Below are 23,293 nucleotides of genomic sequence, written 5' to 3' on the forward strand. Positions count from 1 at the left end.
GAGTTCACCCAAACTAAATTGTGTTAACTCAAAAGAATAGATATGTTTATCTTCCAGATTTTCTTTGTAATAGTTAGCTGGTTAAATAAAACATTGCATTTATAGAAATAGAAGGCCATTCCTCAATTTTTCAGATGTTTCCAGCTTAACATGGGTTTGGTGACCTTATCAAGACATAAAATCATAAATTCAAAGAGGAGTAAGGTTAACTACCATGTAGACACACACACACACACACACACACACACACAACAACTTTGACCTCTCTCGAGTAATGACTAAACTGATCAGGACTTCTGATAAATTAACCTGATATTTAACCCTGTTTTACTCACCTAATACCCTCAGAAAATTATTTTTTCCTTCTTCACCAATTTTACACCTTAAAGGAAACTTATATGAGTTGTAGATGTACAACCAACATCTCCAGACAGAAATGAAGGCTATTTTTAGGAGAAACTAATCTCAAATGAAAGTAGAGCTTTCTACATGGTCACATATGTATTACACACTCATTACCCAAAGTGAGAAAGTAGGTCACTCCTCATTTCTTATTTATTCCCTGGCACAATCAGACTGCACAATGAAATCATGTGATATGCTTCAGAGCTACTGTCAGGACATAAAACCCAAGACAATGAGCAGCAGGACAACAGTTAGCAACAGGCAAATTCCAACAGTCTGGGTTTGGATTTGGTTTTATGTTACTAGAAGCAGATTTGCTCTGTTTTTTAATAGTTCATAAGAAACAGAAATCACAATGTATCGACTTCATATCCACCTACAAAGAGTTCAAAAAAGCCAAAGTTCTCCCCCCATTCATCCTCTTGTTCCACCAATATCTTGAAAAAAAAAAAAAAAAAAAAAAAAAACCCAAAATGAAAAAGAGTGAGAAAGGACACAAATGATTTAAATAATTTCAATCCTTATTAAACATCACTGAAGTGCATTTGATCTATCAGGCTGACTTCCACTTCTCACCACTAAGACCTTGCAAAGAAACTGTATTGCGTAGTTTTGTTTCCAGGGTTGATCTAGAACTGTAAAGATGAGATGTGTATGAATGTGTGTATGTGTTTTAAGTCCATTTCATAAACACGGACACAGGACGATTCTCATCATTTGTAATAGTCTTTGGAGTCCAATCATGCAGAGTAACAGGCAGGTGTAAATTAGGTCTTGTTGCAAGATATACATGGCAAGGTGAACAGTTCAGTGCTAACTAGGGGTGGGAGATTTCTGTCCATTAGGATATACTGGCCATTGGTCCCACATAATCAAAAGTTAGATGTACAGGAGTTCATATACAAACAGAGATCTTCCATTTCAGCTTGCTGACCAAGGAAATGAGTCAAAGTGAGCCATTTCAGACAGCGAAAGAACTGTCCAAGTGCTAAAAGAGATAAAATCTTGTATTTTAATCACATGGAAAATAATTAGTGTAACTATGTACATTATAAGTTGATTGTTGTTCTTAGAGAAAGGAGTTTCCATTCTGGGTTCAAAAATCTCTGTGGACAATATGCATGTTGGGCATTGTGAGCAGGGTAGAGAGTGGAGATTTCTCTTCAGACCCAAAGTGGTTGGAATCAAAGATTTCTCAGGCTATTTAATCTCTTGCTCTGAGCTATACAAGATAAATTCTCTTCAGCTAACCTGGTTGATAGCATTCATCAGAGAGCATGATGCTTTTAAGATTTAGATTATCATATGTTGAGAATTACATAGAAATAGATTTGGAATAATTTAGATTTTGCAATGACTATTTAAAATTTTGAGGTCCATTTTGCTTATTCTGCCCCCCACCCTTCCCTGGCAAGTCATAAAAGGATTTATCTAATCTCACCTAGTCTACTTATTCTATTTGTCAAGGCCTTTTTCCTGATTTATCAGTCAGCTGCTATCAGTATCCTTAGGTAATATTTTTCTGATAATGATAACAGATTGAAAAAAAAAAAACAACTATACAGCTCCCTGGCCTTCAGTTAAATAGTTTACTCCAAGTGGAGGGAACAGACCAGGCCCTGGTCCATCTATGGGGTACATTCTCTCAAAGCTCAGTCATCAGATTCTTGAAGATGCAAGATTATTATCAGTTTTTATTCCACAAGAAGAAATTTGGTTCTCAGGCCGGTGTATCTCTTTTGGCCAACAGAATACATATAGAAATATCAAAGTGGGGGTGGTGGTTTTGCCAAGCTCTCTCAAAAATCTAGTTCCTCCTGCACATGGATATGTAGCTATCCCTCCTGTAAAATACTACAAAACATTTCTTGAAGGATCACTATGAAACTACTTGCCCTTTAAGGAAAGTCAGGCCAACTTCGCATTCCGAAAGGAACCCCAACCATAGGCAGGAACTTCACTTTTCCCAAGAGTGACCTGACACCCCCCTACCTGAAAAGCAGGAGAGACCTTTTGAAGGAATGGGTGACTGCACTGGAAATATTTGTTTTTTCGAGAAAAGAAGACTCAGTGCAGAACATAGTATATTCTGTGGATCTGGTAACAACATAATCACCTCCTGAAGGGACTGATAAAATGGACCCAAGGTTGTGAAGGGTGGGTGGACTTTTGCAATGATGGTTCTCTTTGTTGGCCTATTGCCTGTTGCTTTGATAATCTAGGAAAATTAATTGTAGAAGCTATCAAGAAGCTAACCCTTAGCTTGCTTTGTAATACATGATATCTCAATATAAAGGTTGTTTCATTTTCCCTTGACTGGAGGGAGTTCTGGCTGAAGGTAACCCGTTTCCAAGAGACAACAGGAGAGGCCAGACTAGTGGAGTTTAGAGAAGTAAGTAGCAAGTGGAAGTAGCAAGTAAGGGGAGGGACTTTGGGTAGTTCTTGTCTGGTTTCATCTGAATGGAAAAAAAAAATCACTTCCACATACATGAGACAGAGTCTAACTGTCAAGTGGTTTGAAGTTGCTGGCTGGCTGGAGATTTCCTTTTGTCTCCTGATGTTGTTTCGTGGCTGATGAAATTCTCCCTGGGATTCACTCTCTTTCAACAGCTTTGTGCTCTCTGCACTTAATCTCATGTGGTTAAAGAGCCAGGAGGGGAGAGGCCGCAGGTATAGCAAGAGAAGGGCACAGAGAAAGGAGATAAACAAAGAAAAAGGAAAGCAGAGAAGAGAAACTTTAAAGGGGGAGGGGGAGTGAGGGAGAGGGTTGAGAGAGTGTGACACAAAGAAAATTGAGAGAACTCATGTGAATGTGGAAGCATTTTTCCAATCAGATTGTCTGCAATATTAACCAAAAACAAGGGCAGCAAGATAGAGACATGGGCCACTTCTATTCCAGGGGGCAAGCTGCACAGTCTAATAATTTTTCTCTCCATTTTGAACAAATGACCTCTTATCATGAAATCTATGGTGCGAAGCAATCCCTGGTAAATGGCAGCATTGCTCCCATGGCGATGGTGGGAGTTGATTCTATTGCTTAGGAAGAGATACAGCTTCTCTATCATTGTGTTTAAGGCAGTTTTCACAGCACTGGCATTCTTGACTGCTCTGTTTTCCGAGGGATTCCATTTGCCTGTCATCTCACACTCAACCAACCATCCTGTGTGTTTCACTTCTTCTTCAGGTGAAATACCACCACATTGGTGAGCACCAAAATGGTCAGAGTGCAGAGTTGTGATGGATACTTCACTACAGTGAATAAGAGGAGAAGGGTCGACCTGGTCCTGTTATTGCTGAGAAGTTATCCTGGTATCGCCTTGTATGGAACCAGGATGTTTCACAGTGCCTCCTTCAAGTGCCTGGGAAAGCACTTTCATTTATTTTTGAGCTAAATTCAGGAGATTTTGCTAAACATTGACATCAATGCTTCATGGCTTTTAAGACACTCTATTGCTAAAGCTATTTAGGAGCAGTAACTTATGGGCAGAGTTATTGCTGTCATGTCAACTTGTGGTACAAAACTCAAATGATCAGCCCTTCTTGAATTGTTGAAATTTATGAAAAAATAAATAAATAAGAGACATTGGCCATGTTAAGGAGTCGGGGAAACCCCTGAGGAACGTCTGTGGATGTTTTCAAATGCTAACCTGAGGATTGCCCTGGGCTTTGGGTATTTTTTTAAGTAATTTTTTTTTTAATTCCAGAAGAGGGAAGTAATATTTCTTCTCAAAATAAAACCTTGACAAGGTATAAACATGGAAAATAGCACAGTCATGGAAAACACAACCCACAATCTAAAAATAGCCTAGGCAAACTCACTTTTTGTTAGGGATACCACGTAGAGGCAGCTCCAGTCTATTTCAGAGAAGGGTTCCCATCAGATATGGACACACTAACCCTGCCTCACTAGCTGCCAATCTCTTCTCAGTTGTGACACATAATTTGCAAACGATCAGTGAGGGTCTCCTTTCTAAAACAGGAATGCCGGTGTCTCCTAAATCTGGGTCATACCTCCTTTAGTTCTTCCTCCCACATGGCCACACTACCCTAGTCTCTCCTACCCACTCACTATCAGAGAAAAGACCCTCAGCTGTTATGCCTACCTTCCTTCTAAAGGTCAAACCATTCAGTACCTGGAAACTGTTACCCTCTCCCACCCCGCACTGTACATAAGCATCACATATGTTCTTTCTACAAATTGGTTTACAGGTGCCATTTAATCAGTTCAGATTTGGAAGCTACATCTTCAAGGGTCCAAGAGAACTCACTCCCTCCCCATATTCCGCCCTTTACACATTTTCTTATAAGACATACAGCTTAATCAATTAACAAACTAAATAGCTTATATACTGGCAATATATTACAGATGGGTTTATGTCAGAGTAATAGATCACATGAAATGGACCATGTGGTACCCCAGTGCGTGATGTCTTGGGAGAGCCCTGAGGACACTGACAGTAGCATCTCTAAGTACGTGGTGCTGTATGAATACAGACACATGCGGATCTGTATCTACATCCATCTGACTAGGCCAATAGGAGCAGGTAGATGCAAGATAGAGACACACACATGCTGGATGGGGCCACTGCACACCTTGTCATGCCATTTGAAAGGGCAGTTACAGGTCACTGGTTCTGCAGCCATTAAAATTACACTTTATGGAGAAGGCTTCTCTAATTGTGTTTGATTTGCTTTCTGTAGTAAAAGCATCATTGGAAGAATACCAAAGCAAGAGCAACTAGGAGTTAAATATACATTTGGCTTAGCTGCAATACAGAACTCTGGAGAAGAAGCAGGCTGAAAGATGTGTTTCAATTTTAGACTCGGATTCTCTCCCTTGCCACGTTCTTGTCGTTGCGTGTCTGCGTTTGCGTGTGTGCGTGCGTGTCTGCGTGTGTGTTCCATCACATCATCTCCTGAAGAACGCTGGGTTTCGCAGGCAGGCGGCTAGTCACCTGCAACAACCCAGGGGTCCTGCCGAGGCTTCCAGGCTGCTGTCAGTGTCAGATGCCAGGGTCTGGTCGGTGGACATGGAGGAGATGTCATTGACGGATGAGGAAGGAGGGAGGCTCTCACTGCTGTTCACGGCTGCACCTGTGCTAAGAAAATGAAGACCGACATGACTAAACCTGGAACTAGACTCAGCTGGATGTCACTCAGCGGACAAGTGCGTGCACAGACGACAAGGCAGTGCTCCCCAACCTTTTTGGCATGAGGGACCGGTTTCATGGAAGACAGTTCTTCCACAGAGCAATAAGGGGGGATGGTTTGGGGATGATTCACGTGCCTTAGCTTTACTGTGCATTTTATTTCTATTATTAGTACATCAGCTCCACCTCAGATCATCAAGCATTATTAGATCCTGAAGGCTGGGGACCCTAGATAGGGGATGTCTGCTCCATCATTCATTCGACAAGTCCTCATAGAACCACTAATACAGAGCACTACATTAGACTGTGAACATGAGGATAACAACACAGTGTCCCTGGTCACAAGTTATTCAAGGGTTAAAGCAGTCATTCAAAATTGGGAAAGGAGTACATCGAGGCTGTTTATTGTCACCCTGCTTATTTAACTTATAATATGCGGAGTACATGATGAGAAACGCTGGGCTGGATGAAGTACAAGCTGGAATCAGTGCTGCTCGGAGAAATATCAATAACCTCAGATATGCAGATGACACAACCCTTATGGCAGAAAGTGAAGAAAAACTGAAGAGCCCCCTGATGAAGGTCAAAGAGGAGAGTGAACAAGCTGGCTTAAAACTCAACATTCAGTGAAGATCATGGCATCTGGTCCCATCATTTCATGGCAAATAGATGGGGAAAGAATAGAAACAGTGACAGACTTTATTTTTTGGGTCCCAAAGTCACTGAAGATTGTGACTGCAGCATGAAAGTAAAAGACACTTGCCCCTTGGAAGAAAAACTATGGCCAACCTAGACAGCATATTAAAAAGGACAGACATTACTTTGTCCACAGAGGTCTGTCTAGTCAAAGCTATGGTTTTTCCAGTAGTCATGTATGGTGGTAAGAGGTGGACCATAAAGAAGGCTGAGCACCGAATAATTGATGCTTTTGAACTGTGGTGCTGGAGAAGACTCTTGAGAGTCCCTTGGACTGAAAGGAGATCAAACCAGTCAATCCTAAAGGAAATCAACCCTGAATATTCATTGGAAGGACTGATGCTGAAGCTGAAGCTCCGTTACTTTGCCACCTGATGGGAAGAACTGACTCATTGGAAAAGACCCTGATGCCGGGAAAGATTGAGGGCAGGAGGAGAAGGCGATGAGAGAGGATGAAATGGTTGGATGGCGTCACTGACATGGGCTCGAACAAACTCTGGGAGATTGTGAAGGACAGAGAAGCCTGGTGTGCTACAGTCCTTGGTGTTGCAAAGAGTGGGACATGACTAGTGACTAAATAACAATGCAGTAACTGTCAAATTCTGCTCTACCCTAGAAATCACCTGTAATGATTCTAAAAGAAAAAAAAAAAACCCTCCACTAAACACCCCATTCACCCTTCACACCTCCCATATTATAACGCATCTGGCCTTGGGTAGAATCAAGGCATTTGCATTTTTCAAAAGCTCCCTGGAGACTGATGTTAAAGGCTGAAGACCACTATTCTATGAAGAGGGCAAATAAGTGAACACCTTTAAAGTAATCACCTGAACCTGGATGGTTTCAATTCAGGAAGGTGTTTGTTTGTTTGTTTGTTTTCCTGCATAAGGCAGTAGGTGAGATTTTAGTTACTGACCAGGGATCAAACCCACACTCCAGGAACTGGAATCACAGAGTCTTAACCCGAGTCTTAACCACTGGACTGCCAGGGAAGTCCCTCAGGCAACTTTTAAAACAAACACATATAAGCCTCTTATCCCAGAAATATAGGCTGAGGTAATTCCCAGAGATCAGATTTACTTTGAGGCTACAGTTATAAGAAAGGAAGGTATATTAAGTAAATATTATTTTACCATCATTAATTTGACATCAAACTTAAAATCCATATAGGAAAATCCAGGTAGGACTGTGGATGAAAGTCACCATAGACCAAAAAAAGAACAGAAGTCAGAACCACAGTCAGCCTCTTGAGTGCATTTACTTTTCATCAGGCTTGCTTACCTGGGAATCTCCAAATAAGAACTACAAAAATTTTTTAATTGATCTGCTATGTAGGAATACAAAGGTTTTGAAACTCTGAGGAGAAACCTGCTTATGGTAATCACTCAATAAATACTTACTGAGCTACAGTAGTTTTAAGAACCACACAGAGGAGATTGTAAAACTGAATTAAACCAAAGCACCCTGGAAAGTCCAATCACTTTTTCTCTTTATAGAGCCTTTATATTCAAGCGATACAGGTGGTGAAATGCATGTTTTGTGAAATAGTTCACTATTAAAAATATATGAAGTATAAGCATCTAATAAAGTGAGAAATATTTGGTGAAAATCATATATCCCTGTGAATAAGTCACAGTAGTATTATCAAATACATCTAATAAGTTAGGGGGGAAAATCTAATGAAGTGGAGAACTTAATACAATCTCCTTGTTCCTGGAGTAGGTAGGTGATTAAAATGTGACAGTAACTGAAGAGGGTACACACACTTAAACTAAGACAAATTACATGGATCCTTTTAAAGCTGTTCTTTGTTGATTATAACCATATTTATGCAAATTATGATAAATGTAAAAAATATAGGAAAAAAAGACAGCAATATGCACTGATCCTCAAATTAATGATAAGAACTATTAAACTTTTGATATATTACTTTCTGGTCTTTTTGCTAGGAAGTCTCTCTAAGTATAATCATTTCATATATACCCTTTTGTATCCTGTATTTTCTTATCCAAAAAACCTATGCAATATTTCATGTTCTTTAAACTCTTAAAAATATCAGTACCCACTAATCTTAAATGTCTCTATATTTTTAAATCTGTCTTATTAACATCTTCATGTAAATACCTTTACTCTTATTATCATATAATATTATGATATATTAATGATATATATTAATGATATATATTAATATGATAAGTTATATCATATTAATATAATGTAAAGTTCGGCTCAGTTCAGCTCAGTCACTCAGTCAAGTCTTACTCTTTGCGAGCCATGGACTGCAGCATGCCAGGCCTCCCTGTCCATCACCAGCTCCCGGAGCTTGCTCAAACTCATGGCCATCGAGTCGGTGATGCCATCCAACCATCTCATCCTCGTCTTCCCCTTCTTTTTCTGCCTTTAGTTTTGCCCAGCATCAGGGCTTATCCAATGAATCAGTACTTCGCATCAGGTGGCAATACTTTGGCTACCTAACGTGTGCTTAGTTGCTCAGTAAGCATACAAGTAATGTAAAGTTATCTGGCTTCAATTCATTCCAGCTTTATTTGATTATATCCTTTACAGATATGGTGCAGAGCTACTTCATTTCCTCTTGTGACATATACTAGTAGATTTCAGAGGCCAGCAGACAACTCTTGATTAAACAGCCCAACTGCCCAGCTCTGTTTTTTTTCCCTTTGATTTTAGATTAAATTATACCAACATCCTCATATTCTTTCATCAGCTATGGTCTCTAATAATTGAGCATTACTGCGATGGGCTTCTCTGGAGAAGGCAATGGCACCCCACTCCAGTACTCTTGCCTGGAAAATCCCATGGACGGAGGAGCCTGGTAGGCTGCAGTCCATGGGGTCGCTAAGAGTCAGACACGACTGAGCAACTTCCCTTTCACTTTTCACTTTCACACATTGGAGAAGGAAATGGCAACCCACTCCAGTGTTCTTGCCTGGAGAATCCCAGGGACGGGGGAGCCTGGTGGGCTTCCACCTATGGGGTCACACAGAGTCAGACATGACTGAAGTGACTTAGTAGCAGCAGCAGCGATGGGCTTCTCAGAAACATCTTAAATTTTTCCACATTATTATTAAAGGGTAGAGATTAAAACTAGATGCAGGATTTTAATAAAGGCTTGATCAAATTATGGGCTGACAGAGTGAGATTACTGTCTATTCATCTCCTGAATGATATATTCTTATACTATGGATGGTTTTCAAATCACGGTACTAGAGTTTAGATTTAGTTTTAATTTGAAATATAAAATATTGCCCATATATCTTTTGTAACAGCTTCACTGAGACATATTTCACAAATCTAATTTGTATAATTCAATTGTTTTAGGTTATTCACATAGTCGTGCAATCATTACAACAATCAGTTTTGTAGAGTTTTCATCCCCACAAAAGGAAATCCTATAATCTGCTTCTTACCACCCAGCCCTAGGCCATGACTAACTTACTTTCTGTCTTTATAAAACTGTCTGTTCTGAACATATCAGATAAATGGAATCATACAATATGTGTCTTTTGTGACTAGTTTCTTTCACACAGCTTAATATTTTCAAAAGATTCATCTGTATCAATACTTCACTTCTTTTTATGACAACAGTATTCTACTGTATGAATATATCCCTTCTGTTTATCTATTTATCAGATAATATCACATGATATTTGTCTTTCTCTGACTTACTCCACTGAGTGTGATCATCTCCAGATCCATCCGTGTTGCTGCAAATGGCATGATTTCATTCTTTTTAATGGCTGAGTAACGTTCCATTGTACATGTGTACATAGGTCTTCACGCATCCATCTGTAGATGGGCCTTTATGTTGCTTCCTGTCTTGGCTATTTTAAACAGTGCTGCAGTGAACACTGGCGTGCATGTATCCTTTCAAACCATGTTTTTCTCTGGATATATGCCCAGGATTGGGACTGCTAGACCTTATGGTAGCTGTATTTTTAGTTTGTAAGGAGTCTCCATACTATTCTCCATAGTAGTTGTACCAATTTACATTCCCACGAACAGTGTAGGAGGGTTCCCTTTAACCCATAACCTCGCCAGCACTTACTGCTTGTAGGCTTTTTTATCATGGCCACTCTGACTGGTATGAGGTGATATCTCATTGTAGTTTTGATTTTCATTTCTCAGAATCTTTATCAACCGTATTTCTAGGGTTCCATAAATTGTTGTTGCTGACTCTGTATAGCACAAATGCATTAAAAAAGGTTCCTAACAGTGCCTCTATAAAATCCCCATTACATTCTCAGGTTGTATGTAAAGAGTTTCCCTATACAGTGCTGTGGGGGATGGGAATCTTGTGTACTGTCTAGCAGCACGCTGCGGTGGTTTTAGTGGCTTTGAGAGTCAGTTATTAGCATTTCTTTCCAATTTTGCCTTCATAGATGACATATCAGTAGCTTGAAATTGATCACAGAATATTTACACGATCAGTTCAGTTCAGTTCAGTTGCTCAGTCGTGTCCGATTCTTTGCGACCCCATGAATTGCAGCACGCCAGGCCTCCCTGTCCATAGAAATTAGTAATTGCTACAATCAGTCCATCTTTTTTAAAGAGATGATTGCATGCAGGCATGCTCATTTGCTCAGACATGTTCAACTCTTTGTGGCCCCATGGACTGTATGTAGCCAGCCAGACTCCTCTGTCTATGGAACTCTCCAGGCAAGAATACTGGAGTGGGCAGCCATTCCCTTCTCCAGGGGATCTCCCTGACTCAGGGATCAAACTCTATTATTATTAAAAATTAAACCCCACACTGTAATTAAAAAAAAAAAACTTCTGCTTCTGTATGATTTTTTCTATTGCACTATACTATATGCCTTCTCAACTGTAGCCATCTCTGGCTTTACTGAATGATCCTCTCAAGTCTGTTTTTTATGTAGACAATAAATAAATTTTTAAACCGTAAAAACAAACAAAATTAGAAGGTTCCAGACAAATATTTTGGCTTCAAGTTGTTAGTTTACTGCCAAACAGTTTGGGACAATATGTTAAAAGTAGAATTGAACTGAATTGAACTTATCATTGCCCAGGATATCCTAGCAATGTGATAAATACCCCTCTTCCTATATTGTTTTCAGAGAAACCAGTAAAATACATACTCTTTTTATAAAATTTTTTTGTTAGTAAAGCATTATAAATTTTTGTCAATAAATGTGTCATTTAAATTAACTGGAAATACTAATAAAGTTACAGATAAAAAATACTAGTTACTTTCAAAATTACCTGAAAAAAATTTAGGTTTTATGGAAAGACATAATAACCTCAGATATGCAGATGACACCACCCTTATGGCAGAAAGTGAAGAAGAACTAAAGAGACTCTTGATGAAAGTAAAAAGGAGAGTGAAACAGCTGGCTTAAAACTCAACATTCAAAAAATAAAGATAATGGCATCCGGCCCCATCACTTCATGGCAAATAGATGGGGAAAAAATAAAAACAATGACAGACTTTATTTTCTTGAGCTCCAAAATCACTGCAGATGGTGACTGCAGCCATGAAATTAAAAGACACTTGCTCCTTGGAAGAAAAGCTATGACCAACCTAGACAGCACATTAAAAAGCAGAGACATTACTTTACCAACAAAGGTCCATCTAGTCAAAGCTATGTTTTTTCCAGTAGTTATGTATGGATGTGAGAGTTGGACTATACAGAAAGCTGAGCACTGAAGAATTTATACTTTTAAATTGTGGTGTTGGAGAAGACTCTTGAGAGTCCCTTGGACTAAAAGGATATCAAACCAGTCAATCTTAAAGGAAATCAACCCTGAATATTCATTGGAAGGACTGATGCTGAAGCTGAAGCTCCAATACTTTGGACACCTGATGGGAAGAACTGACTCATTGGAAAAGACCCTGATTCTGGGCAAGATTGAAGGCAGAAGAAGGGGATGACAGAGGATGAGATGGCTGGATGGCATCACCGACTCAATGCATATGAGTCTGAGCAAGCTCCAGGAGTTGGTGATGGACAGGGAACCCTGGTATGCTGCAGTCCATGGAGTCCCAAAGGATCAGACATGACTGAGTGACTGAACCGAGCTGAACTTACAAAAATTTACCAGCTAAAAGTTGCATGTGTATCTGTGCGCGCACACTCAGTCACTCAGTTGTGTCTGACTCTGCAACTTCATGGACTGTAGCCCACCAGGTTCCTCTGTCCATGGGATTTTCCAGGCAAGAATACTGGAGTGGGTTGCCATTCCTTTCTCCAGGGAACCTTCCCAACCCAGGGATCACACCCGCATCTCCTGCATCTCCTGCACCAGTAGGCAGATTCCTCACCACTGAGCCACCTGAGAAGCCTAGAAGTTATCCAGCCAAAGGCATCCATAGTCTCAAAGGAAAATACTGTTCTGCTTTTCTAAATAAAATTATTTTCCTGACCCATCCACACATAAAAAGAGACACAAAGTATTATGAGAACCACTAGATTTGTTTTAGTCACTAAGATGTATTCCTTCTCTGTATTCATGGCTATCAGCTTCAGTTGGTTTAGGGGCTGATGTTTTTAAATAGAAAAAGTTATTGGGATAGATCTGTAAATAATTGGGAGGAACATACTCCCATAAGATGTAGAGGAGAAGGAGGGGCTATATATTAAAATCACTGGGAAAGCTTTATCTTCCATTTAGAGATTCTAAGAAATCTCTACCCATCTTGATGCTAAGCATCCCTAGCTCAGTGAGTCATTGTCACTTCTGGGAGGTTTACTTCTCAGGCAACAGGGTGGTGAACAGACTAAGAATCTTTGTATTAGATGACCTTCTAGTTTGTTCTTGCTCTAACATTCTATAGTAAATGCTTTTAGAAGAAAATTAATTTCTATTCATGGGCTGTTATTCCCTCAGCAGTCTTTACAAATCAATTCAGAAAGCAAGCACTCATGCTACTCTTGAAAATAAATCACTATGCAAGTGAAATCAGATAGTAGAAGGGAGTATAATTATTTATTTAGAAGTGTATCTGGGGTTTAGATTTATTTCTTATTGATACACAACAATTCCATCAGTAAATTTCAAGCTTCTGTATTATTCTGCAAATGCACATTTAACTTTCTATTTACATTTTAAAAGCATCACTAAAACATGAGTTTGGGTATTAGGACAATTTTGTCACTGAAAAACTGCATTAACTTATTCCCTTGCTGCTGGGTTTCTAGTGTTGCCATGACTGAATATTAAGGGAGTCTAAGTCGTAATATTATTTCATCTCAGCTATTTACAAAATAAAATGTGATATGCAACATTCCTGAGAAAAGGTGATTATAATGAGGAATGCAATAAGGCTGAATCTTCAAAAGTTTTCTAAGTAATCGCTTTCTCTTTCCAGCATAGTTTACTGCAAATGTGTGTGTGTGTGTTAATTGCTCAGTCGTGTCCAACACTTTGCAACCCCGTGAACTGTAGTCCATTAGTCCAGCTGAACTCCTCAGTCCATGGCTTTTCCAGGCAAGAATACCAGAGTGGCTGTATATATATATATACACACCATGTACACACACACACACACACACACACACACGCACACCACACGCGCGCGCGCACACACACACACGCACACACACGCACAGTGGTATGCCAATAAAAATTTAGCAAATGGCTCTTCAGAGGGGTTAAGAATGCCTTGATTTGTAGAGTCAGCCAATTTCTATGTCTTAAATCCTGCATGGTGGATTTCAAGCTACAATATGAGGTCAAAAAACTCAGTGTACACAAGTGGCTCGTTGCTCCAGTACATGGCTGTCTTATGTCTCCGCATAATGCACGGAAATATATCAAACACAGGGACTTCCCTGGTGGTCCAGTGGTTGAGGATCCACCTGCCGATGCAGGGACACAGGTTCAATCCCTGGTCCAGGAAGATTCCACATGCCTCAGAGCAACTAAGCCCATGTGCCACAACTACTGAGCCCTCATGCCACGGTTAGTGACGCCCATGCACCCTGGAATCCACACTGCACAACCAGAGAAGGCACCTCAGTGAGAGGCCCACACACCGCAGCTGGAGGGTAGTCCCCCACTCACTGCAGCTGGAGGGTAGTCCCCCGCTCACTGCAGCTGGAGGGTAGTCCCCCACTCACTGCAGCTGGAGGGTAGTCCCCCACCCACTGCAGCTGGAGAAGCCCATGGGCAGCAGTGAAGACCCGCTGGGCAAAAATAAATAATAGCTAGCTAAGTAAATAAAAGAATAAAAAATACCAAACAGAAATATGTCATATAATATGTATCACACATATGATTTCTCAAAATCAAGCCAGGAATCTTTTCCTTTAAAATCATGTAGTGAAAGATTGAATCCACAATCATTTTAACTATAAATTGCTTAAGCCAGGCCACTATAGTTTAGAGCAGGTGTAGAAGATAGATAATTTAGTATTGTTACAGGTAGTTGGAATGGGTAAAAGTATTTTGGCCTTCTCGTGTGCACAAAGAGCCTAAGGGGAATGTTTTATGATTAATTGCTAGCACACTAAACTAACTGCTAAGTCACTTCAGTCGTGTCCGACTCTCAGCGACCCCATGGACTGCAGCCTTCCAAGCTCCTCCGTCCATGGGGTTTTCCAGGCAAGAGTACTGGAGTGGGCTGCCATTGCCTTCTCCGACACTAAACTAAACGGGCATGCAAAAAATTTCAGGAATATATATGTCCCACAGTGAATAAATAAAAAAACCACCTGAAAGCATGGCAAAGCTTTGTCTGAAGCAGGAGTAAATGCCAGAAGCAACATTTGTGTACTTGATACTCGGTTCATTTACCTTCATGATGATTAACAAGTGAATAAGTATTAACTGGCATAAGAACATACTGAACTGCATACTGTCCCAAAACTATAATCCTGTCTTGAATTTTGTCTTTGGGAGAGCACCAAGAAACATGTTGAAGAAAGACCTGAGCACCAATTTCCAAATTAATAAATATTTAACAGGCTACTATTATGTGTAAGTTGCTCAGTCCTGTCTGACTCTTTGCAACTCCATGGACTGTAGTCCATGGAATTCTCTAGGCCAGAATACTGGAGTGGGTAGCCTTTCCCTTCTCCAGGGGTTCTTCCCAACCCAGAGATCGAACCCATGTCACCCGCATAGCAGGCAGATTCTTTACCACTGAACCACCAGGGAAGCCCTTCTCTGGTGGCTCAGAGGTTAAAGCGTCTGCCTATAATGTCGGAGACCTGGGTTCGATCTCTGGGTTGGGAAGATCCCCTGGAGAAGGAAATGGCAACCCACTCCAGTATTCTTGCCTGGAGAATCCCATGGACGAGGAGGCTGGCGGGCTACAGTCCACGGGGTCACAGAGTCAGACACGACTGAGCGACTTCACTCACTCATTATGTGTAAGGGATAATACTCTGGCACCGCAGGGCAAAGCTGAATATATACAATCTTTTTCTCAATGAATTTACAATTGATACAGGTAATAAGACAATGTGTAAAATACAAGTACTATTAGGACCCATAGGAAAGAAAGATCTTATTCTTTGGGAAGATATGAAAAGTCTTTTGGAACAGATACGAAAAATATTTGGGGACAAGGTGGTAATAAAAGAACACTTTTGAATGGGCAGAAAGGTGGGGAGCCAGTCAAGTAAGGCAGCAACAACACAGGACCCTAGAATGGGTATAGTATCAAAAGCGGGAAAATGTGGAGTGTATTTCAGAGGGCTGTCTGTGTCAGAGGTTACTAGGCTTAAATTATAAGTGATGCAAAGCTATTGGAGGCACTGATCAGTAAATGACTGCTCAACCTATAGTTTTGAAAGATCAACTTAGGTCAAGACTGAAGTATGGAAAATTATTTCAAGAAAATTTTAATCATAATGGTGTTAACATAAAGGTATGGTAGCAATTCGATGTAAGACATCTAGCAAGCAAAATGTTTAGGATGCAAAGAGTGACTGACAGTCATAATGTGGGTATGGAGTGAAAGGTCAGTTATGGGTTTCAGGCTGGGAGGCTGAGAAAAATAGAGTTGCCATTAATAGAAATGGGAAAGTTGAGACAAAATTTACGGCTGAGTGGGTGAATCTAAATGGAGAGGATGTGTTTGGTTTTAAACAAATGGAATCTGAATTGGCAGCATCTCACGCGTCCTGGCCCAGTATCCTAATTTCTTTATGACTAGGTTATACTCATCATTACATAATTTGGCAGAATGAATTTATTTCACAGTGAGTCCAGAAATAACAAACTACTCTGTAAACTAGGCTTCAGTTTTATTCACCTTAAATATATTTCTTACAAACTTAAAAATAATTACTTGGCCAAGACTCAGGTTCATCTATTCAGAGCACATAGAAATTATGTCAATAACCTTAGATATTGTTCAAGAAAATGATCCAACATTTGGGATTGGTGCCAAAAGAAAATGAGCATATAACCTTTTACTATCACACTTGAGCATTTTTTAATAGGCCCCCTCGTAAGGGTCATCTGACTGTTTTGTGGAACATAACTTTTTGACTTAATATTCTCAGTAGATTAGGATCCAGATGTTTTATAACATTGTAAACTTGTAGAAAACTGATAAAGTAAAACTCTTTTCTTTTTCTGCCTAGTAGAAAAGACAACCACAAAGATAGGTTTGGTTGCTGTGTAGGACATTTGTAGGTTTTTATTTAATTTGGTAATCTTATCTCAGTGTTATTTTTTCCATAGACTGCTGCTGCTGCTGCTGCTGCTAAGTTGCTTCAGTCATGTCCGACTCTGTGCAACCCCAGAGACGGCAGCCCACCAGGCTCCCCTGTCCCTGGGATTCTCCAAGCAAGAACACTGGAGTGGGTTGCCATTTCCTTCTCCAATGCATGAAAGTGAAAAGTGAAAGGGAAGTCCTTCAGTCGTGTCCGACTCTTAGCGACCCCATGGACTGCAGCCTTCCAGGCTCCTCCGTCCATGGGATTTTCCAGGCAAGAGTACTGGAGTGGGGTGCCATTGCCTTCTCCTTTCCATAGACTACCTAATCTTAATTTCTCATATCTTCACTGAACTTTGTCATCCTGTCATTTCCCTCATTAAGGAGCTAAAAGAAACTTTGCATGTACTCACTTTCTTTTGCAGTAAGAATGATGACTTTAATGATTAAAGAATTACACTTCAATTATATACAAACTTTGTTCCTTTACCAAACACTCCAGCCTTTCTTATGGCAGATCACTGATCGCATCCCTTTAATGATCCATTGATCTCACTTGTACCATCACTAATTCCTTTCTGCCTTCCCTGAGCTGTACAGTTTGCCTGAAAGGAATCATGGGAATAAGAAGATTTTTGTAGAAGTTTGTGAAAGTATTGAAAAGCAAATTGTGTATTTTTATGCCATCATAGATTAGCTGTTGTGAAGACCTGGTCGGGGTTGAGGGGAAAGTGGAGGAAACAAGCAGAAGATGGGGTATCCTGGAGTGGATAGCATAATTCTGAGCTCTTTGCAAAAAAGAAAGGAGATAATGAATGGATTTCCCTGGTGGTCCAGAGGTTAAGAATCTGGCTTGCAACGCAGTGGGTAAGGGTTTGATCCCTGGTTGGGGAACTAAGATCAAATATTGCTGCGGGACAATTAAACCCATGTGCCGCTGCTACTGAGCCCATGCAGCACAACTAGAGGGTTCTTCTGCAGCAACAAAAGATTCTACATGTTGCAATGAAGATCCTGCGTGCTGCAAATAAGACCTGATGCAGAAATAAACAATTTTTTAAAGAAAGAAGAATAGAAGAAACTGTGAAATTTGTCCTGTCCTGTCTTGAAATGGGGCTTCCCTGGTGGCTCAGTGGTAAAGAATCTGCCTGCAATTCAGGAGACCCAGGTTCGAGCCCTGGCTTGGGAAGATCCCCTGGAGAAGGAAATGCAACCCACTCCAATATTCTTGCCTGGAGAATTCCAGGGACAGAGAAGCCTATCGGGCTACAGTCCATGGGATTGCAAACAGTCAGACACGACTAAGCGACTAACACTTTCACTTTCACATCTTGAAATAGGGCTTCCTAGGTGGTGCTAGAGGTAAAGAAAGAATCTGAATCTGCTTGCAATGCAGGAGAAATGGGTTCAATCCCTGGGTCAGGAAGATCCCCTGGAGAGGATAATGGCAACTCACTCCAGTATTGCCTGGAGATTTCCATGGATAAAGAGGCCTGGTGGGCCACAGTCCATAGGATTGCAGGGTCAGACACAACTGAGCAACACTTTCACTTTCAACACTTCCTGAAATGCTAAGTCACCCTTCACTGGATTCTGGTATTTCAACTTCTTAATGATTATAGGAAAAAGTATTTTGACCATTATGATAATTCTTAAGTTAGGGAGTCTTTCTGCCTTAGCAGGTGGCATCTTGCTGTTGGATTCAGTCTCTGGGCTCTTTAATCAGCAGCAGATAGAACAGGCAGGTTAAGTAAGAAGCATCTTCTACAGACTTGTATCAGTATAGAGGCGGGGTTGAATAAATAGGGTGGGCAGACAAACAACTCCGATGATTCCTTTAACCTTCTTTGACAATAGGAAAGACTTGACATAGAATTGGACATTTCCCTAAGTCTAGAAGTGAGAAAAACATGTCATAACTAAACAGCATCAGTTTGGGTATCATAGTAGTTGTGGGTTGCAAACTTGTTAAAGAGTAATATCAGCAGGAGGAATTGACTCACTCATTCTGTTTCCTGAAATGATTTAAATTGCATGGGAAAAATTATATATCAAAAGTAGGACACCAAATCTACTTTCTCTAAGGTAATAATTTGCAGCCTACAGCTTTGTCAGCATGATCTGAGTGTTGTTTAAAGCTGATGATAAAGTTGTTACATTATTTAAAACTATTTTTATATTCTCTTTCTATTCAGAACATCGGTCCTAGGAAAAATATATTGGCATTAAAAAGTGTAAGTAAATTATCTCAAGTCATCCTAAAGCTCATTGGTGAGCTCAGGAAAATATGAGTATTATATATGTGCATGCTAAGTTGCTTCAGTTGTATACAGCTCTTTGTAACCCTATGGACTGTGGCCCACCAGACTCCTCTCTCAATGGGATTCTCCAGGCAAGAATAGGGAGTGGGTTGCCATGCCCTCCTCCAGGAGACCGTCCCGACCCAAGGATTGAACCCTTGTCTTTTATGTCTCCCGTGTTGGTAGGCAGGTTTTTTACCACTGGGAAGCCCATGTATATGTACTAATGTGTGCTATATTTTGTAGACTGCCAATGGAAAGATTTTTGTGCTGACTTTAATTGGACCCCGTTGTGGTTAAGGCTTCAACTACTGTCACATCAACCTTAGGAAGAGTAAACTTTAGAGTGAATGAAGGAAAAGGTTTTAGCTGGAGGGATTGATTCCTGAACTCCACACTGAGGTGGTGGTCAAGAGGGCATTATGGATCTGAATTTTGAAGAGGAGCACCCACCCTTTAATCAGATTATGCTAATATTTCTTCAAGATTCCTTGTTATTTTAAAGCTCTGAAAGAACTCATGCTAAATCATTATAGTCAGAATAAATGCCACAGTAACCATCAAAAGCAAGGAGACTGAAATCATTAGAGGGAAACAGGTAACACTGGTTCATATGCTTGATAAGCAGTATTATTGACTGCAATCTCTCCTTAAGGCCAAGAAAAATACGCAAGTACCGGTTTGTTGGTTATTCATTGAGAGTGAGTACCTGAAGGAGAAGGCTGTCCTTTCACAACGCCATTCTTCGTCTTTTCTTCCGAGTTCATTACTTCCTTATAGATAAGTTCTGTAACAAAGGTACCAGTGTTATGAAAATCAGTTTTCTCCTTAACCCAAAGAAAAAGTCATTCATAACAAACAATAACATTTTGATGGGACTGAGTCAATTACAAATCAAGTGGAATTTTTTACTCTTCTATTTTTACGTGCTCAGTCATGTCCAACTCCTTGAGACTCCGTGAACTGTAGCCTGCCAGGCTCCTCTGTCCATGGAATTTTCCAGGCAAGAGTACTCAAGCGGATTGCCATTTCCTCCTCTAAGGAATCTTTCCAACCCAGGAATTGAACCTGAATCCCCTGCATTGGCAGGTGGATTCTTGACCACTGAGCCACCTGGGAAGCCCTATTTTCTCGCAAAAGCACAGAGCTTGGCAAACATAGGTGCTCAACAGTGCATTTGACCAAATCAATGTATGTAGAATACACATTACTTCTTTTCTGAATTCTTTGGGGAATTTCTGATGCATTCTGACTTTATCTCTTACAGATTTTAATGCCTTAGTTTTGAACATCCATTTCTCTTTTATGTTCTTTCCCTAAGAGATGCACATATTCTTATGACTTGAAATTATTACTTTCTATCCATTTCCAACTCTTACTTCATCTTTTTTTCCAGACTCAAATTTTGGATTTGTAAAACTAAACTTGCCTAAAATCCAACATTAAAAAAAATTATTACCCTCATTTCCAAACTGGCATCCATTTCTGGCTTTTTCATTGCTAGAGATAAAAATGTGTATATATTCATTTCTTTTTACTTTATCCCTTTTAGCTAAAAATTACTCTGTGCAATTCATTCCTGCTTTGCAATGGCTTACAATTAACACAAGCACCATCCTTTATAGGTATTCCTCCAGTTTTCAGAATTGAGTCTATCCTCCTTGAGTGATATTTACACCCTATTACTTACCTAACAAGAACCTTTGAGTGCGCTCTGGTCCTTATTTAGATCAACTCTTTTTCTGTCTATCATTCTCATGATTTTTAAAATTTGATCTACTGTTTATATGAGCTTATTTTTCCATACTCTCCAATATGATCTCTCGAACAGTGGATTCTCCTTACTATCTTTATAGCACATTTTGATCATTCTTACCCTTTGGTTTTCTCTTATATTTTCATTCTAGTATTTTTCTCTATTTTTTATTTTCCCAACTTAGAATTACTAATTCTTTCAAGGTAGCTCAAACATTTCTTTCCTTCTGATGTACCCTTTCTCTTCCTCCTCATTTTGACCTAATCATTTGTTATAAACTGCATTTGGTTTTTTCATATTTATTCTACTCTGTGGTTATTTATATTAGTTTAGCAATTCTTCTCTGCTTTGTTTCATCCTGAGTATGATATTGACCATATAGTATGTGTTTGGAAAAGTTTTGTTAAAAAAAAAAAAAGGTAATTAATATATTCACTCACTGTTTTCTTACTTTAAATGAGAAATAAGCTGTTTGAATGCATACATTTTCATTTAAATTCTCAAGTCATATAAATTGAGTGAGTGAATTCACATATTCACTCTTTTATTTTATAATGCCTAGAACCATCTCAGGCATAACATTATCCATTTAATGTGATAATTTTATGTACAAACTTAGAATGTTTAATTCTGAAATTTTGAATTAAAGCTTGACTTTCACCATGACAAATATTTTGACAATCAGTACTATTTTTTAAAATATGTCAGTAATTAATTCCTTTCATTTTGGAGTAAATGTAATATTGCTATTAGTATGAAAAGACAGATGAAGTTTAGGAGTTTTGAAAATGGTCTAAGAGGCTAGCCCTTAGAAAACCATCTGTTACTAAAGCATTTTAAAAGGAAAATACTTAAAAATATTTTATGAGTTGAAAAAAAAAGAAAAAGTACACTTAATTAGGCAGTAGGATCACCTTTCCATTCTTCAATGGTGTGCTCTCTCTCATCCAGCTGTTTGTCATATATCTGAGGTGGGGGCTGCGGGGAAAAAAATGAACAGACAATAAGCTTTCTATAATAGCCTAAAAATAAACTCTTACAATGCAGGAGAATATCTTGCTATTCACTGATTTTAGGGGTGATCAGAATCTCATATAAATTGTGGAGTAATTATAGTGGTGAAGAAGTTTACATTGCCCCAACAAACATATGAAGGATTCATTTACATGCCAATATTTGCTGCTAACAAATAAGGCAGCTGAATACAAAACCCAAGAGCTCACTTTCCAAAATCTAATTCAGAACTCATGTGTTACCAATTAATGTTCAGTTTGGAAATGGCAACCTGCTCCAGTATCTTGCTAGGGTAATCCCTTTTACAGAGGAGCCTCATGGAATCGCAAAGAGTTGGAAACAATGGAGCAGGCATACATTCACTCTCTTTAGAATGCAAACAAGACACTTGATAACAAGGACCCAGAAGTTGCATTTTGTCCATTCACTAGCCCTCTAACAGAACCCTGCTAAAATTATCCCAGACTGATAAGATTCTGTTCCATTTTTAGAGCCTTGTGAAGAAGAGTCTTCAATGCCTCTCAACAGACCATAGTACTAGCCTCCAGCATAAAGGAATATTTAGACCTAATCAATGTTTATTCTTTTGAAGCATCAGAAGACATTTTTAGACATAGCTGGGTGCCCTATATTTAAATGTTTTAATATATTTCCTCCCCTCAGGCAGAAGCAACTGCCAGTTCTCTAGAGGGGTTCAAGGTTCACTCACCTTGGACCCCCCAGTGGCCTAACTTAACCCTCTCTAGGAAAAGGATATGATGGAACTTTTAGCCTAACATATGCCTTCCTCTTGCTCTGAGGAATTTGGATATGGAAAAGGAGAAATTTTCACAAATTGAGGTGCCTTTTAGGAAGGAGATCTCAGACAGATTCCTTAACCTGCTCCTCCCAAATCTTGGACCTAGAGAATTCTATCATAGTGACATGGTAGCTCCAATTCAGCTCAAGGAAGAGGGAAAGAAAAAAAAATATCTTAGAGAAAGAAAGAGGTGAGAGAGAAGGAGGTATATTGGCCAACAATGGCTTCAGTGAAAAAAAAAAAAAAGAGCTGCAAACGTCTGGTGCCATGAGACAGGGGCCCCAGAATTCACGCTGTCCAATGCTCCAAAAGCAGCAGTTTTTTATAAGAAACAGTTGCTCTCAATAAAGTGACTCAGGTCTATTAGGATGTGTGTGCACACTCAGTCGCTCAGTTGTATCTTTTTGGGACCCCATGGACTGTAGCCCACTAGGCACCTCTGTTCATGGAATTTTCCAGGTAAGAATAATGGAATGAGCTGCCCTTTCCTACTTGAGGGGATCTGCTCCACCCAGGGTTTGAATG

At 39.7% G+C, this 23,293-nt stretch overlaps 1 long non-coding RNA gene across 2 annotated transcripts; it reads right to left on the reverse strand.

Moving 5' to 3' along the window:
* Positions 1–667: 667 nt before the first annotated feature.
* LOC102283893 (uncharacterized) lies at positions 668–21,969 on the reverse strand. Of its 2 annotated transcripts, none has more exons than XR_314987.2 (3): positions 21,870–21,969; positions 19,909–19,986; positions 668–5,499 (listed from the first exon to the last, which is right to left on the reverse strand). It is a non-coding gene; the product is annotated as an uncharacterized lncRNA (long non-coding RNA). The 2 variants fall into 2 exon arrangements; XR_011464543.1 differs by having other exon boundaries at positions 668–5,504.
* Between the last annotated feature and the right edge of the window lie 1,324 nt (positions 21,970–23,293).

The sequence above is a fragment of the Bos mutus genome, chromosome 6 (genome assembly GCF_027580195.1).
Source record: "Bos mutus isolate GX-2022 chromosome 6, NWIPB_WYAK_1.1, whole genome shotgun sequence".
Taxonomy (NCBI): Eukaryota; Metazoa; Chordata; class Mammalia; order Artiodactyla; family Bovidae; genus Bos; species Bos mutus.